This window comes from Hordeum vulgare, chromosome 1H (genome assembly GCF_904849725.1).
Source record: "Hordeum vulgare subsp. vulgare chromosome 1H, MorexV3_pseudomolecules_assembly, whole genome shotgun sequence".
NCBI lineage: Eukaryota > Viridiplantae > Streptophyta > Magnoliopsida > Poales > Poaceae > Hordeum > Hordeum vulgare.
In genome coordinates, this window is record NC_058518.1 from 22,358,784 (window position 1) to 22,378,074 (window position 19,291).

At 38.8% G+C, this 19,291-nt stretch overlaps 1 pseudogene; it reads left to right on the plus strand.

Annotated features, from left to right (window-relative positions):
• LOC123395850 overlaps positions 1-18,878 on the plus strand; it is a 64,034-nt pseudogene extending 45,156 nt beyond the window's left edge.
• Positions 18,879-19,291: the final 413 nt, after the last annotated feature.

Consider the following 19,291-nt stretch of genomic DNA (forward strand, 5'->3'; position numbering starts at 1 on the left):
GAGCACGTCCCTGTCATCCTCGACGCCATCGACTCCTCGTACTTCGCGTGGAAAACATACTTCTCACTGCTCTTCCGCGAGAACAACCTCGACTCAGTCCTATATCACTAGTTCAATATTACTAATTTTGGTACTAAAATTGTATTGCGGTTATCCACATTAATAGTTCAATATTGATTTCAGTACTAAAATATAGACCACGGTCACCCTACTTGATTTTATATCAATAGTTTTGGTACAAAAATCAGAATAGTCCATGTTAATATTTCAATACTAAAAAAACACGAGATAAGCCGACTCAGTTCTATATCACTACTTTCAGTACTAAAATTCAATATTGTGATTATCGACATTAATATTTCAATGCTAATTTCAGCACTAAAAAATAGCACACGATCACCCAACTCAGTTCTATATCACTAGTTTCTTTAGTACAATTCAGTATTGCGATTATCCATTTAATATTTAATACAAATTTCAGTACTGAAAAATAGCACCACGATCACTCGGTTCAGTTCTATACTTCAGTACGGCGATCACCTCACTCAGTTCTCTATATCACTAATTTGGGTACTAAAATTCATTAATATTCATACTAATTTTAGTACTGAAGAAAAACACCATGATTACCTGACTCAGTTCTATATGAGTAGTTTCGGTACTAAAAATCGGTATAGTGGCTATCCACATTAATATTTCAATACTAATTGTAGTACTACAAAAAGCACTACTATCAACCGAGTCGGTTCTATATCACTACATTTGGTACTAAAATTTGTATTGCGATTGTTCACATTAATATTTCAATACTGATTTCAGTACTGAAAAATAGCCCCACCTTCACCGGACTCAGTTCTATACTCTAGTATTGATTTGAATACGACAATCACCTCATTCAGTTTTGTATCAGTAATTTCGGTACTGAAATCTAAAATTGTGAGTATACATGTTATTATCTAAATACTGATTTCAATACTAAAAAATAACACCAGGATTACCCAACTCAGTGCTATATCAATAGTTTCGGAATTGAAATTCAGTATTGTGATTAAAAAACAACGTGATGATCACCCGATTCAGTTCTATAACATGACTTTTGGTATTGAAACTATGTATCGCGATTATCCACGTTAATATTTGAATACTGATTTTAGTACTAACAAATACCACCACGATCACGTGACTCAGTTATATATAACTAGGTTTGGTACTAAAATCCGATATTGTGATTATCCACATAAATATTTCAATACTTATTTCAGTACTGAAAAACAGCTCTCGAACACCGCACCGAGTTCTCTACTTACTACTGACTTGAGTACGATGATTATCTAACTCAGTTTTATATTACTAATTTTGGTACTAAAATTCGGTATTGCAATTATCTACTTTCAGTATGACAATCACTTGACTCGGTTCTATATCAGTAATTTGGGTAATAAAATTCATTAATATTTAAATATTAATTTAAGTACTCAAAACAAACACCATGTTGACCCGACTCGGTTCTATAGTAGTAGTTTTGGTACTAAAGATGACTATAGTGACTATCCACGTTAATAGTTCAATATTGATTTTGGTACCCCAAAACAATAGCACTATCACCCGACTCAGTTTTATACCACTACTTTTGGTACTAAAATTTAGTATTGCACTTATCCAATTTAATATATCAATACTGATTTGTGTACTGAAAAATAGCACCATGATCCGATTTAGTTCTATATTAGTAGTTTCGGCACTAAAAATTAGTATAGTGACAATCCATGCTAATATTTCAATACTGATTTCAGTACTCAAAAACAAGTCCACGGTCACCTGACTCGGTTTTATATCACTAAATTCGGTAGTAAAATTCAGTATTGCGATTATCCATTTTAATATTTCAATACTGATTTTAATACAAAAAAGGTACCACGATGAGCCAACTCAGTTATATATCACTAGTTTTGGTACTAAAATTCGGTACTCTAACTCGTTTTGTATCACTAATTTCATTACTAAAAATCGGTAATGCAATTATCCACGTTAATATTTCTATATTGATTTCAATACACACAAAAACACCACAAACACCCGACTTTGGTACTAAAAATCGGTATAGTGACTATCCACGTTAATATTTCAATATTGATTGAAGTACTTCAAAACAGCACCACTATCAAGCGAGCCGGTTCTATATCACTACATTTGGTACTAAAATTTGTAATGCGATTGTTCACATTAATATTTCAATACTAATTTCAGTACTGAAAAATAGCCCCACCATCAGCGGACTCAGTTCTATACTTCTGTATTGATTTGAGTACCACAATCACCTGACTTAGTTCTATATCAGTAATTTCGGTATAAAAATCTAAAATTCTGAGTATACACGTTTATATTTAAATGCTGATTTCAGTACTGAAAAACAACACCACGATCACCCAACTCAGTGCAATATCAATAGTCTTGGAACTAAATTTCATTATAGTGACTATCCATGTTAATATTTCAATATTGATTTCAGTACTAAAAAATAACGGGATGATCACCACACGTAGTTTTATATCACGACTTTTGGTACTGAAACTATGTATCACGATTATCCAAATTAATATTTCATTACTGATTTCATTTCTAAAAAATAGCACCACGATCACGTGACTCAGTTCAATATCACTAGTTTTGGTACTAAAATTCGGTATTCTTTTTATCCACGTTAATATTTCAATACTAATTTCAATACTTAAAAACAACCCTCGATCACCGGATTGGGTTCTCTACTTCCGTACTAACTTGAGTACGACGATTATCTAATTTAGTTATATATCACTAATTTTGGTACTAAAATTCGGTATTGCAATTATCCACTTTCGGTACGACGATCACGTGACTCTCTTCTATATCACTAATTTGGGTAATAAAATTCATTAATATTTCAATACTGATTTAAGAACTAAAAACAAACACCATGTTGACCCAACTAAGTTTTATAGCAGTAGTTTTGATACTATAAATCAGTATAGTGACTATCTAGGTTAATATGTCAATATTGATTTCACTACCCAAAAAACAGTATAACTATTCCCTGACTTAGTTTTATATCACTACTTTTGGTACTAAAGTTTAGTATTGCGCTTATCCACGTTAATATTTCCATACTGATTTTTGTAATGAAAAATAGCACCATGATCACCCGATTTAGTTCTATATTAGTAGTTTCGGCACTAAAAATTAGTATAACGACTATTGACACTAATATTTCAATACTGATTTCAGTAAACAAAAGCAACGCCACGATCACCTCAATCGGTTCTATATCACTACTTTTTGTACTAAAATTCAGTATTGCGATTATTCATGTTAATATTTCAATACTGACTTCAGTACAAAAAATGATACCACGATCAGCCGACTCAGTTCTATATCATCGGTTTTGGTACTAAAATTCGGTACTCTCACTATTCACGCTAGTATTTCAATACTTATTTCAGTAGTAAAAACAACACCACGATCAACAGACTCAGTAATATACTTCATTATTGATTTGAGTACAACAATTATCTCACACAGTTCTATATCACTAATTTCAGTACTAAAATTAGGTATTGCGATTATCCACGTTAATATTTCAGTATTGATTTCAATACAGACATAAAACACCACAATCACCCGACTCAGTTCTATATCACTAATTTTAGTATTAAAATTGTATTGCGGTTATCCACGTTAATACTTTAATACTAGTTTTAGTATTAAAATATAGCACCACGATCACCCTACTTGATTCTATATCAATAGTTTTGGTACTAAATTTAGTATAGTCCACGTTAATATTTAAATACTCAAAAACACGAGATAACCCGACTCAGTTCTATATGACTACTTTCAGTACTCAAATTCAGTATTGTGATTATCAACGTTAATATTTTAATACTGATTTCAGTACTAAAAATTAGCACCACGGTCACCCCACTCAGTTCTATATCACAAGTTTATTTACTACAATTGAGTATTGCGATTATCCTTGTTAATATTTTAATACTAATTTAAGCACTAAAAAATAGCACCACTATCACGCGATTCCATTCTATACTTTAGTATGACGAATACGTGACTCAGTTCTATATTACTAATTTGGGTACTAAAATTCATTATTATTTCAATACTGATTTCAGTACTGAAAAAACACCCATGATTACCTGACTCGGTTCTATACGAGTAGTTTTGGTACTAAAAATTGGTATAGTGACTATCCACGTTAATATTTCAATACTGATTGAAGTACTCAAAAACAACACCACTATCAACCGAGCCCGTTCAATATCACTACATTTGGTCCTAAAATTTGTAATGCGATTGTTCACATTAATATTTCAATACTAGTTTGAGTACTGAAAAATAGCCCCACCATCAACGGACTCAGTTTTATACTTCTGTATTGATTTAAGTACCACAATCACCCGACTTAGTTCTATATCAGTAATTTCGGTACTAAAATCTAAAATTGTGAGTATACACGTTAATATTTAAATGCTGATTTCAGTACTAAAAACAACACCACGATCACCCAACTCAGTGCAATATCAATAGTCTCGAAACTAAATTTCATTATAGTGACTATCCATGTTAATATTTCAATACTGATTTCAGTACTAAAAAACAACGCGATCATCACCACACGTAGTTCTATATCGCGACTTTTGGTACTGAAACTATGTATCACGATTATCCAAATTAACATTTCAATACTGATTTCATTTCTAAAAAATAGCACCACGATCACGTGACTCAGTTCTATATCACTAGTTTTGGTATTAAAATTCGGTATTCTATTTATCCACGTTAATATTTCAATACTAATTTCAATACTGAAATACAACCCTCGATCACCGGACTGAGTTCTCTACTTCCGTACTAACTTGAGTACGATGATTATCTAATTTAGTTCTATATCACTAATTTCGATACTAAAATTCGGTATTGCAATTATCCACTTTCAGTACGACGATCACCTGACTCTGTTCTATATCACTAATTTGGGTAATAAAATTCATTAATATTTCAATACTGATTTAAGAACTGAAAACAAACACCATGTTGACCCGACTAAGTTTTATAGCAGTAGTTTCAATACTATAACTCAGTATAGTGACTATTTAGGTTAATATGTCAATATTGATTTCACTACCCAAAAATAATATAACTATTCCCCGATTCAATTTTATATCACTACTTTTGGTACTAAAATTTTGTATTGCGCTTATCCACGTTAATATTTTAATACTGATTTTTGTACTGAAAAATAGCACCATGATCACCCGATTTAGTTCTATATTAGTAGTTTCGGCACTAAAGATTAGTATAACGACTATCGACACTAATATTTCAATACACATTTTAGTAAACAAAAACAACTCCACGATCACCTCAATCGGTTCTATATCACTACTTTTGGTACTAAAATTCAGTATTGCGATTATCCATGTTAATATTTCAATAATTACTTCAGTACAAAAAATGGTACCACGATCAGCCGACTCAGTTCTATATCACCGGTTTCGACACTAAAATTCGGTACTCTGACTATCCACTTTAGTATTTCAATACTTATTCCACGATAAACGGACTCGTTATAAACTTCATTATTGACTTGAGTACAACAATTATCTCACACAATTCTATATCACTAATTTCAGTACTAAAATTAGGTACTCCAATTATCCACGTTAATATTTCAGTATTGATTTCAATACACACGTAAAACATCATAATCACCCGACTCAATTCTATATCACTAATTCTGGTACTAAAATTGTACCGCGGTTATCCACGTTATTACTTTAATACTAGTTTCAGTATTAAAATATAGCACCCCGATCACCCGACTTGATTCTATATCAATAGTTTTGGTACTAAATTTAGTATAGTCCACATTAATATTTAAATACTCAAAAACACGAGATAACCCGACTCAGTTATATATCACTAATTTCAGTACTAAAATTCAGTCTTGTGATTATCAACGTTAATATTTCAATACTGATTTCAGTACTAAAAATTAGCACCACGGTCACCCTACTCAGTTCGATATCACTATTTTCTTTACTACAATTCAGTATTGCTATTACCATGTTAATATTTTAATACTAATTTCAGTACTGAAAAATAGCACCACGATCACCCAATTCAGTTCTATATTTCAGTATGACGATCACCTGACTCAGTTCTATATCACTAGTTTGGGTACTAAAATTCATTAACATTTCAATACTCGAAAAAACACCATGATTAACTGACTCAGTTTTTATGAGTAGTTTCGATAATAAAAATCGGTATAGTGACTATCCACGTTAATATTTTATTACTCATTATAGTACTCGAAAAAAGCACCACTATCAACCGAGACGGTTCTATATCACTACATTTGGTACTAAAATTTGTATTACGATTGTTCGGATTAATATTTCAATACTGATTTCAGTACTGAAAAATATCCCCACCATCACCGGACTCAGTTCTATACTTCAGTATTTATTTGAGTACATGAATCACCTCACTGAGTTCTATATCAGTAATCCCGGTACTGAAATATAAAATTGTGAGTATACACGTTAATATTTAAATACCGATTTCAGTACTGAAAAACAATACCATAGTCACCCAACTAAGTGATATATCAATAGTTTTGAGAATTAAAACTCGGTATAGTGAATAACCACGTCAATATTTGGGTACTTGTCTCAGCACTCAAAAACAACACGATGATCACCCGACTCAGTGTTGTATCACGACTTTTGGTACTGAAACTATGTATCGCGATTATCCACATTAATATTTCAATACTTATTTCAGTTCTACAAAATAGCATGACGATCACGTGACTCACTTCTATATCACTAGTTTTGGTACTAAAATTCGGTATTCTCATTATCCACATAAATATTTCAATACTTATTTTAGTACTGAAAAAAGCCCTCGATCACCGTACTCTACTTCAGTACTGACTTGAGTACGACGATTATCTAATTCAGTTTCATATCACCAGTTTCGGTACTAAAATTCGGTATTCTAATTATCCCCTTTCAGTACGACGATCACCTGACTATGTTCTATATCACTAATTTGGGTAATAAAATTCATTATTATTTTAATACCGATTTAAGTACTGAAAACAAACAGCATGTTGACCCGACTCAGTTATATAGCAGTAGTTTTGATACTATAAATTAGTATAGTGACTATCCACGTTGATATGTCAATATAGATTTAAGTACCCAAAAACAACAGCGCTATCGCACTGACTCAGTTTTATATCACTACTTTTGGTACTAAAATTTAGTATTGCGCTTATCCATGTTAATATTTCAATACTAATTTTTGTACTGAGAAATCGCACCATGATGATCCGATTTAGTTCTACATTATTAGATTCGGCACTCAAAATTAGTATAGTGACTATCCACGCTAATATTTCAGTACTCATTTCAGTACTCAAAAACAACTCCATGGCCATCTGACTTAGTTCTATATCACTACATTTGATACTAAAATTCAGTATTCTGATTATCAATGTTAATATTTCAATACTGACTTCAGTACAAATAATGGTACCACGATCAGCCGACTCACTTCTATACCACTTGTTTTAGTACTAAAATTCAGTACCGTGACTATCCATGTTAATATTTCAATACTTATTTCAGTACTAAAAACGACGGCACGGTCAACGGATTCAGTTCTGTACTTCAGTATTGATTTGAGTACGACAATTATCTGACTCAGTTCTATATCACTAATTTCATTACTAAAATTCGGTATTGCGATTATCCATGTTAATATTTCAGTATTGATTTCAATACACACATAAAACACCACAATCACCCGATTGAGTTTTATATCACTAATTTCGGTACTCAAATTGTATTACGGTCATGCACGTTAATACTTCAATACTGATTTCAGTATTAAAATATAGCACCACGATCACCCGACTTGATTCTATATCAATAGTTTTGGTACTAAATTTAGTATAGTCCACCTTAATATTTAAATACTCAAAAACACGAGATAACCCGACTTAGTTCTATATCACTACTTTAAGTACTAAAATTCAATATTGTGATTATCAACGTTAAAATTTCAATACTAATTTCAGTACTAAAACTTAGCTCCCCGGTCACCCTACTCAGTTGCATATCACTAGTTTCTTTACTAAAATTCAGTATTGCGATTATGCTTGTTAATATTTTAATACTAGTTTCAGTACTGAAAAATAGCACCATGATCACCCAATTCAGTTCTATACTTCAGTACGACGATCACGTGACTCAGTTCTATATCACTAATTTGGGTACTAAAATTCATTAACTATTCAATACTGAAAAAACACCATGATTAACTGACTCAGTTCTGTATGAGTAGTTTCGGTAGTAAAAATCGGTATAGTGACTATCCACGTTAATATTTCAATACTGATTGGAGTGCTCGAAAAAAGCACCACTATCAACTGAGTCTGTTCTATATCACTACATTTGGTACTAAAATTTGTATTGCGATTGTTTGGATTGATATTTCAATACTGATTTCAGTACTGAAAAATATCCCCACCATCACCGGACTTAGTTCTATAATTCAGTATTTATTTGAATACAAGAATCACCTGACTCAGTTCTATATCAGTAATCTCGGTACTAAAATATAAAAATGTGAGTATACACGTTAATATTTAAATACTGATTTGAGTACTGAAAAACAACACCAAAGTCACCCAACTGAGTGTTATATCAATAGTTACAGAATTCAAATTGAGTATAGTGACTAACCACGTCAATATTTCAGTACTTGTTTCAGCACTCAAAAACAACACGATGATTGTGACATCCTCGACTTTAACTACAGTGATGATTGTAATTAAGCATGAGTGATCCCGCCCTAATGATTCCACGTCATCGTTGTCATGTTGGTTGAAACCGAATCAAAATTCGAAACCTTGAGATTAAGTCAAACGTCGGGGAGTTATAAAAATTCCCTAGCGAAGTATAAAACTCAATCACGCAAATATTGGTAAGCCCAATATATTTAAAAGTGGATCCTTAAATAAAATAGAGTAAAGAGAAATATGGTAAATGTAAAAGAAATAAACAAAAGAAAGTATTAAGAGTGTATATAGTAAATTGTAAAATAAAGTAAGAATTAATAAAAAAAGTATTTTAAAAAAAGAAGCAAAAAAGAACCCCCCACCCCTTGGCCCAACTGGGCCTAGTGGCCCAGCCGGCCACGACACAGCCCTCCCGCAACCACCAGTCCCCCTCCCTGACCACCAAACCCTAAGGAACCCCGGTTCCCCCCATCGTTCCCAGCCGCCGCCACGGGCTCCCGCCTCGATCCCCCAACCCTTGAGGGGGGCCCCTCCCCACGATTCCTTGCCTCACCTCTCGGAACTATCCCCCCGCACATGAGAAATATCCCTCTCTCTCGTTACCTCCAGCAACCGCCAGATCCCCCCCCTGACCGAGCTCGTCCCCCCTTCCCTGCGCTCCCCTCGTCGGGACCGAGCCCCTCTCTCCACCGACAACCTCTCGTTCCCTCCCCCAGATCGGCTTCTCACTCCCTCCCCCATCGGTCTCCCTTCCAGGTCCTCCCGTCGGCGGCCCCCCTACCCCTCCTCCCTCGGCTCCTCCCACCTCGAGCCGAGAAGAACCTCCCGTCGGCCCCTCCTGCCTCCCAGGTCGACCGAGGCCTCCTGGTCTTCTCCCCGTCGGCCGAGGCCCCCAAGGAGCCCCGCCGGCCGACGAACATCACCCCGTCTCGCCGGCCCCTTCCTCCCGCTTGGTCCAGGAGGGACCGGGCAGGGAGAACCCTCCTCCTCGTCACGCCGGTTGGCCATCTCCGGGAGGCCTCTCTGGCGACCGTCCTCACCGGCATCACCACCACCGCGCCACCACCGTCACCGCCTCGTCTTCCTCCTCGCCGTCACCTCCGCCTCACGAGAACTCCGGCTTCATCGGGCCCTCTCATCAACGTCGGTGAGCCCCTCCTCGTGCTCCTCCCACCATCTCCTTCCTTGCGCCGTCCCGGTTCCGTTCTGGCAAACGATGTTCCGATCCGACGCCGTTAGGTTCGTGTAGGAAATCGTGGAGATATAGCTCTCTCTCCGTGAAGTTCTCTGTGTTAACAGGGAGGTGGGATATGTCAGATGTGAGATGTGAGGAGAAATAAAAATAAATGTTGTATTGCGTATGTATGTATGTATAAACGTCGTATGTATTTTGTATGTATGAGATGCACGATGTATGTATTTGCGTATATAGGTATATGGAGAATACGTTAATTGTTTGTTTATGTATCTGTGAGTAAAAATGTGTATTTGGCCTAAAGCCACTTACCGGTGGAGCCAGCGCACCCTGCTGTCTATGACAGGGAGGCCCAACACCCTCTTTTAAAGAAAAGTGAAAAATTAAAATATAAAATAAAAATAATGTTTTTATTAAATAAATAAATAGATATATTATATAATTAATTAATTTGGTAATTAGAATAATTAGAGTATGACACCTGGGTCCCCCACTAAATTAATCTCATTAATTAATGTTTAATCTTAATTAAAACTTGTGCCTACGAAGTTCGGGACCCACTAGCTAGTTGATGTCAGCATGACATCATGCTGATGTCAATATAACATTTTATTAAATTATTTAAATCTTTTTTAATTCCTAATTATTGGATAAAACTTTAAAAATTAATATAAAATAATCCGTAAGTCAGATCAAAATATTTTTAACATGATAGTTGATCAGCTGAACGAGAAGAACCCGGATACACGGTCCATTCGTGTGTCACGCATCCCTAGCATAGCAAACATGGAACATTTTCATCGTTTCTAGTCTTACCGGTAGTAGCCCGAGACCCGGAAAATATCGTCAGATATTCTTCCGACCCGTCTATCACGGATGTTGCTGCGTTAGCTCATGTCTAGCCTGCATCTTGCCATGTCATGCCTTGTTGCACCGTTGCTATTATTTATTGTTTCTTCCCCCTCTTCTTACCGGTAGACCCCGAGACTGACGCTGCTACCGGGTACACCTACGACCCTGCCGATCAGTCCTTTGCCGCAGAGCAGCAAGGCAAGCAAACCCCCTTTATCATTCCTATATCGCCTATGTCTTTCTTCCTACTGCTTGCATTAGTATTTTGCTACTATTGTAGTTAGCTCCTATATCTGATGCATAGCCTATTTTTAATGAACTGCTACTTTCAGTCTTGTACCTTTAATATGCTTAGTATAGGTGGAGCAATCATCCCCTCTGACCCCGTAGTTCAGTTGCCCCGCTTGCTTTCAAATCTCGATCCCTGATCGACGAGCCAGACCCGACACAACACATACACCCCCCTTAGTTGTACGACGCTACAGAGATACTATCGGGTACCGAGGGTGACACCTCGCTAAGTACTCCTGATGATATCTCTGTAGTATAGCTAGTCGGTCGTGGTTATCGAGGGTGATTCCTCGTTCACCATTCCCGACGATGCCTCCGTCGAACAACCCCTCAAGTGTGGGACCCCCAAGGGTGATTCCTCTAAGCCCGCCTTGACGGATACATCATTCGGAATCCAACAAGGGTGATACCTCGGATTCCCCACGATGTTACAACCACACAGCTACTCGACCATGTTACTGGGATCATAGGTGATTTAGTTGTTAAGACGGGTGGATTCCCGCGAGACTCTGTTGATGGCCTAATTAAAATATTAATGGATTTGGGTATTTGATCTTGGTTGGTCGAAGACCTTTTCGCACTAACCGGCTACGCGGGAAGAATTATGGGTACTCGGCGTCGCGGTATCAGCCGAAGCTTTTCAGATGTCTGCAATGTAGCTTCGCGCGCTCGAGTGGTCCCAAGATGCATCGTGCTTGTGATTAAGGGATGCTAGGACCGACGTCGGCCGCCCACGCCACGTGCAGGAGCGCAAAGGGGAACTGGGCCCACGAACCCTTTGTGCTTAGGAGTTAGACCGGCGGCCTGGCCTCTCTGATTAGTCTTAGGTGGGGCTACGATGTGTCGATATTCCGAGGCCGGGCAGGACCCAGAAAAGGGTGTCCGGCTAGAGTGTTATCGAGCGTGACGGGACATGTGGTGCACCCCTGCAGGGATGAAAATTAACTATTCGAATAGCCGTGTCCACGGTTACAGGACGACTTGGAGTTGTGCCCTGATCTTATACAACTACAATTGTTACTTAATTGGGATTAGTTTGCCTCGGGATTGCTTCCTCGCAGGGAGTCGAGGGAGGATCTTTGGGCGTGACCTCACTTTAATAATGCTGCAACAATATGGCTATTAACTGTGTTACACCTGTTCTACTCTTGTCTATTGCTGCAAGACCCTGAAGATGCTAGTCTTCGATAGAACTAGGCCTTCTCTATCTATTCTCGCATTGCTGCAGTCAGTCCACATATAACCATCCCCCTTCTTTGATGCTGATGCATACTTATAATAGTTCTGATGTAAGACTTGCGAGTACTTTGGATGAGTACTCACCGTTGCTTTGCTCCCCCTTTGTCCCCTTGATCCGTTGCTGTGACCAGATGGTGGTGCCTAGGAGTGGAGTTTCCTACCGACGCCTGCCGCCCCAATAGTGTCATCTTCGTGGAGGCCGCTGAAGCCCAGGAGTAGTTTAGGAGGTTCCCAGGTAGGAGGCCTCGCCTCGTTCGATCGTGTTTCTTTTGTGCTAGCCTTCTCTAAGGCACCCCATGTTATGTCTGTACTTAGATATTTGTTGCTTCCGCTGACTCGTGTGTTTATCGAGCTTCTGTATTCTAGCCCTCGAGGCCCCTGGATTGTAATATGAAGCTGATATTATTTTATTTGTGTCTAGAGTTGTGTTGTGATATCTTCCCGTGAGTCCTTGGGTTTGATCGTACGCATTTGCGTGTATGATTAGCGTACGATTAAAACGAGGGCGTCACAAGTTGGTATCAGAGCCGACTGCCTGTAGGTAGCCCCCTTTCCAACTCCTTGGCCGAAGTTGAGTCTAGTGTTTGAAAAACTGTACTAACACTGATGTTGTGGCTTACGGGCACACATCTCAATTGGGTGATATTAGTATCTTTTACTCCTTTCCTATACTCTGGGCTCTACTCTCTCTTCTCTTTCGGGTTAAATATTTTACTAACTCTAACATTAGGTTCTCAAAATCATATCTACCCGGAGAGCCCCGTAATTCCAGACGATGGCTTAATCCGTCAGAAGACTTCGATAGTACTCTCCGATGTTTCTCTCGAGAACTTGTGCCCATCGCTCTTGCGAGTTCCCTTCCTCCTTCAACCCCTGTGGATGACTGCATACAAATGTCGTTCATAATTTCTTCTCCAATTTCTCATGTTTTACGAGATGCAACGAATTATTTTATCGGGGATTCGTCCATCATCAGTTGTCATGGGTTTCGAAAGTTCTTCGACTTACTATTCAGTCTTCCGAAATCCTCCGTAGCCTAATGTTCATGACCTTTCTCACCTACTTGCATTATGGTTAAATCCATATGTCTAGCAGCATTCATTAAAATCCTTTGTTTTTTTCCTATGGTCTTATTGATTCTACCTTTGTGTCAATGCACACAATCATCTGTTGTGACTCATAAATTATCTGCCGGCTCAGACGTCCTTCCAGACCGAGCTGGTTCTCGACAAATCAATTTTTGGTTGGTTGTCCATCTAAGTCCATTCAACCTACTTGTATTTGATCGGAGCATCTGATTATGATACGCCAACCTGGAAATCATAATTCCTTTGGTGATTAAGTATCGATATTTTTCAGATGTTCTATAACCCGATGCATTGCATCCTATCTCCCTCTGATTGAGTACCAATACTCACATCAGATCATTTGTTGATTGCCAGACTCATTCTGAGTTATTATCCGACGACATCCTTTGCTTTAGAAAATTCGTGTGATTGCTTCCCCTCACACATGATGCCATTGGTAAATTTTGTCTTCTCCCTTTTATAAGTTGTACCATACGATTTGTCAACCATGGCCTTCAAGCATGTGTTAATTACTCTTGAAGTTTGTGGTATATGTTCCTAAGATGCCCCGATGGGTTGAACCTATGCCTTCCTAAATCAATATGACCCGAAGAGTTTTCACGAGTCTTACTCTTCTGGTGTTATGACGGATATTCTTTCAAAGCTACAACCTGATCAAAGGCGAGGAATAAATGGCAGGTGATGCATTGATGAAGTGGGAGTCGACCTTGAACTTTGTGTTCATGCCCATGGAAACGACCTTGATCTTACCATAGAAGCTTCTCATATCAATAATCATTCCTCTCTGGTTAAATTTGGTATCTATGATCTTATCCTTTGCAATCGTGGTTCCGACCATGTTGTCCTACCTTGATTTCATTCTCGGACGAGTCAAAGTACTTGTCTTTTTCAGATCAACACGCCGGTACAAACCTTAAAGTTGATCTACCTCCGAGTATTATCCCTTGTAGCTCGAGGATATCGCGGAGCTATGGAACTTCTTGTGAGCTCCTCATCAACTATGATAATTTCCTTAATTCCAGTTACCTCGTGTTTGAGTTGTTGGATACGAGAGTACATCGATAACTGAATCGAGTACGCATTGCGATTCAACAATTTTTAGTAATCTTCCTTGTTTACGAGTTTGTACTCGATACTGTCATTCCAAGCTGTTAAGCTACATCATCATCGTCATGTTGTAGCTCGACCATGCTATCTATACCCTTCATCCCTGGAACACAATTCCAACTGTGCGTTAAGCTTGCATCGAGCTTTCCACATCATGTTGGTTTTCTTGAAAGGCAATCTCAATTCTAAGCTAGCAGTCTTATCTGTGTTTCCGACAACCTCTTGCTTCATCAATTCCCTTGCTTGATGTCGTCACTAAATGATTACATCTTCATGAAATTTCTCAACAAATGTGTCGTGATCATCATCAGCATTCTGAGCTCTTGCAGGGTATCAATCGAATGCATGATGACAAATACCATCCCTCCCCCTCGATGAATAGTATCATCATCGACATCCTTGTTTGCCTTCCCTCCAACACAAACGTGTTCATGTTTAGTGTTGAACTTTGAGCTCCTTGCTAATTCAGCTTATGTTATCTTCTACCTTGGAGTATCACTATCTGGTATGTCAAGGATGTCGCACACGTCTTAAGAATTCTTGATATAATAATACTTCTCGCCCTCATCATTCATCTATTGGTCATGTGTTGTTTCAGACCGGAATACCAACAGGTGAACTCTGATGTGTGATCCCAATACTTCTGGCAACCCTATTGCCTTGAGGTTAACGACTAATTATTTCATTCTTGGAGTATTGGTTGTTGACTCACCATTCCAGCATTGGTCGTGCTACTCATTACATATTTTTTAGTGCACCCTTCGGCCAATGTTTAATTGTTGATGTTCCCTTGAGCATACGACATTATACCATTTGATTTGAAAAATGCTATCTCCTTGATATTATAACTTTGGAAATTCATCCCTGTCAAAATCTTGAGGGATTGATGCTGAGCACATCGACCACACCCTCAACATATTCATGGTTCACGATGAAGCTCTTGGAATCATTATCCTTGTGCCTAGCTCATGAAGAATATGTGGATAGTAGAAGTGTATTTCCCAAAGTTCATGTGCACTCTTTCCGCCGTGAATATGTGAAAGTTTTGTTTCGCTTCCTCTCGTGAAATACCAAATCATTCATGCATGTGCGAAGTGTTATATGTTATGAAGATTTGTTATCTTAACTTCATATAACTTCTCTTAGCACACCAAGCCACTAACTGATTTGATCAAAGGAAAAGAAGTTCCTTCATAAGAACTAATCCAGACTTACATATGGAACCTTGTCATCCTCGATGATGGTTCCCAAAATGAGAACTCAGTTGCGTTTTGACGTAAGAATTCCACGTGGGCACGAATGTCTTGACATTGTGTTCATATGTCTTAAAGTCGAACTCATGATTCAAGAATTGCCTGTGTAGTTCATATCATGAGAATCTTGCATCTTCATCTTTTTTTCTCAGGCATCTTGAGTCTGAGGTATCCTAACACCAACCAGATCTGAATCCCGGACAGATATGATGGTTGGAACATTTTTTTCAATAATTATAACTTTGGTCTTATGTAACCCGGTACGGTGGTGTCTTGTCTGGCACATCGGGCCGAAGGACCTATCGTTATAAATTCTTCCATATGAAAGATTTGCCATCCTTTCATTCAGAAACTATATGACTTATTTCACAAGTTGTTCCTCATGGATCCTCTTTGTGTGCCTATTGGTCTGGCCCTTAGCTGATGGCCATGTCGAGACTAACCCAAAGCTCGGATGTTGTACTTTAAATTTCAACAGGAACATTGAAAGCGCGACGCTAAATTATTCCTGATCAATTATCCAAACCGCATGGTATGGATAAACATTATGATTCTTCTTGCCTCTTTATCTAAATGGTCAAGTACTTGATGACATATCATGTATACCATACTCTATGTTCTCCTCAGGAATGGTATATTTTAAATTCTTGTGTGTGTGAACACATTTTCCTTCCCATTGGTCTCTTTAACCTTTCTTGTGGCATAACTTATCTAAGCAGTGTTAATTCCCTGCTTAGGTAAAATTCTTGGTATACAACTCTGTCAGTAAGACCCTGTTACTATTGTGGATAACATACCGGTAGCCGTCGGTGGACGAGAACCTTGCCTATTGGTCCGCCTCATTTCAACGAGCAGGAAAATGGTTCTATTCGTTCCCCGCCCTTGGTACCGATGTTGTTGCCGACATAACTAGCAGGTTATCATCTGGCATGTCTTGCTACCAAGACCGTATAATATGTCACCCCTCTGCATACTCCCTGCCCACATGGTGGATCCATAACCCAAAGTTCCACAGGGTTGAAAGCTGACTCTCCTGTACATCTTTGACTCCAAAGTATGCTTTACACTTGGCTTCGTATGAAATTCTCGAGCCACCATTCAGTGGACCGATCGCTCTTCGGTCCGTATAATTTCCAACATGTTGCAGATCTAGTCACGCAATACTGCATTTTCTTGTTTTACTTTTCAGGCCAATACTCCAACAGATTTTGAGTACCTCTAACCATCCTATCATTTGCGTTGGATGGATTCTTTTGATTGCCACACACACTACACATACGTATTGATTTTGCCCGCCAGAGATGCAAACAAGATGCACGTTGAGCCCGTTGATCCTATCTCGTCGAGAACACACGCACGCGGCGTCGGACGGGATGTGATTAGTTAATTAGATTAATCATTATGGTTAAATTGAAGTAAGAAAGAACATATCCGTTCTCAGCAGTTTCACCAACCTATATTAACCATTGGATTAACTAAATACTACGCATTATTTTGTGTAGTATGATGTACCGTAAAAACTCTCAAGATTTCTGGTCTATTGACCAAACAAAGAACATGCTCGTGTGCTAAGTAGATTGGACAAAAACATCAGCCAAACTACTTTTGTTGATCAAACTTTGCTAAATTCAAACATAGATATAGTAATGTTTCTATTCATATATTTCAATTGTTTATATTGTAGAATTATACATATCCCTTACATCGATATCAGTTTTGTTTTCCAGATAGAGGGAAAGATCTCTTAATGATATGTCATTTACATTATGAATTCTGCAAATTTAGTGATAAAAATGAAAGCGACCGTTATTGCAAAGAAAATATGGATAATGGCTGGAGGTAAAAGTATGAATGTGGAAACGAAGCCTTAATTAATTTTGAACTACTATAACTTGGCAACGTCTCCGGTTCAAAACGAGAACCAATGCATATACAATGAGCCTTGGCGAAGTGCATCGATACAATCCGAGTACTTATGAACCCATTTCTGAAAACACATTTCTAAATGCTAAAAATATCTAATAAAAGTTGCATGGGTACGTCTTCATGTTTTATGTGAGTGCATAAAGTTTCATGGAAAAAAATTGTGCCATGTGCAAAAAAAAAAAAAAAGTGTCGTGAAACGCTATTTGGAAGCAGTGAAATTTTATCATTTGTGGAGACAAAACAAAATGACATTTCTTCACAAATTTTATACCACAGACACACACATTTGCGAACATGTTTGCATTTTTTGACATTTCAAACGTGTTTAAAATGCCTTTTTTTATAAAAAAAACGCCTGCATATGCCATTGCAGGTGTTTGTGGTGGGGCATGACTGGGGAGCGCTGATCGCATGGTACCTTTGTCTGTTCCGTCCGGACCGTGTCACGGCGCTCGTGAGCATCAGCCTCGCCTTCATGCGCAACATCATGGCACGCACCGGACCCGACTTCGTGAAGCCCACCGACTACTTCAACAGCACCTACGGCCCCGACTACTACATATGCCGCTTCCAGGAGCCCGGGGTCGCGGAGGCGCGGCAGTTCGCGCCGGCGCAGGCCCGGCGGCTCCTACGCCAGATCATGTGCCACTGCTTCAGCCACGGCGTGGAGTGCGACGAGGAAATGCACGACGACAAGTACCCGACGGCGACGCTCCCTCCTTGGCTCACCGAGGAAGACATGGACTAGCTACTTTGGCGCCGAGTTCGAGAGGACCGGATTCACCGGCGGCATCAACTACTACCGCAACGTGGACAGGAACTGCGAGCTTGCTGCGGCGTCGGCGGACGCCAAGGTCCAGGTGCCGACCAAGTACGTGGTGGGCGACGGTGACATCACGTATCACTTCGAGGGGGTCAAGGAGTACATCCACGGGGGCGGGTTCAAGGAGAATGTGCCGCTGCTGGAGGAGGTGGTCGTCCTTCCTGGCGCCGGCCACTTCATCCAGCAGGAGAGGGCACAGGAAGTCAGCGACCGTATCTACGATTTCATCGCCAAGTTTTGATCTCAGAACCTGAGATGGGCTTTCACAAGCATCCATCTACTACTTTGGATTTTCTATGTTCAATCCTGCGGGTGCCGACGGTTTATTCCTTATTCTTGATCATCGGTTTACCAGCCTGTTCCCATTGAACTACGTTGATAGATAATATTGTTAGGGGAGGAAGAAGGTGGTCTACAAAAGAATACATATGAGCAAATGCTTTATAATACTATAAGCAAATGTATTGCTTGCGCCCATGTGGCCGTGTGTTACAGCAGGAGAAAGAAATGCTCGCAAATCATATTATGTTCATGTCGGGTGCGTACATGTAGTGCAGGCACGCGATGGAATAATGTAGCGTTATGCTAATTGGTGGTCTACCGACCTGTAAATGTCACCGTCAGCCGAGTTTTTTCCGCTTGGAACCAGAAGAC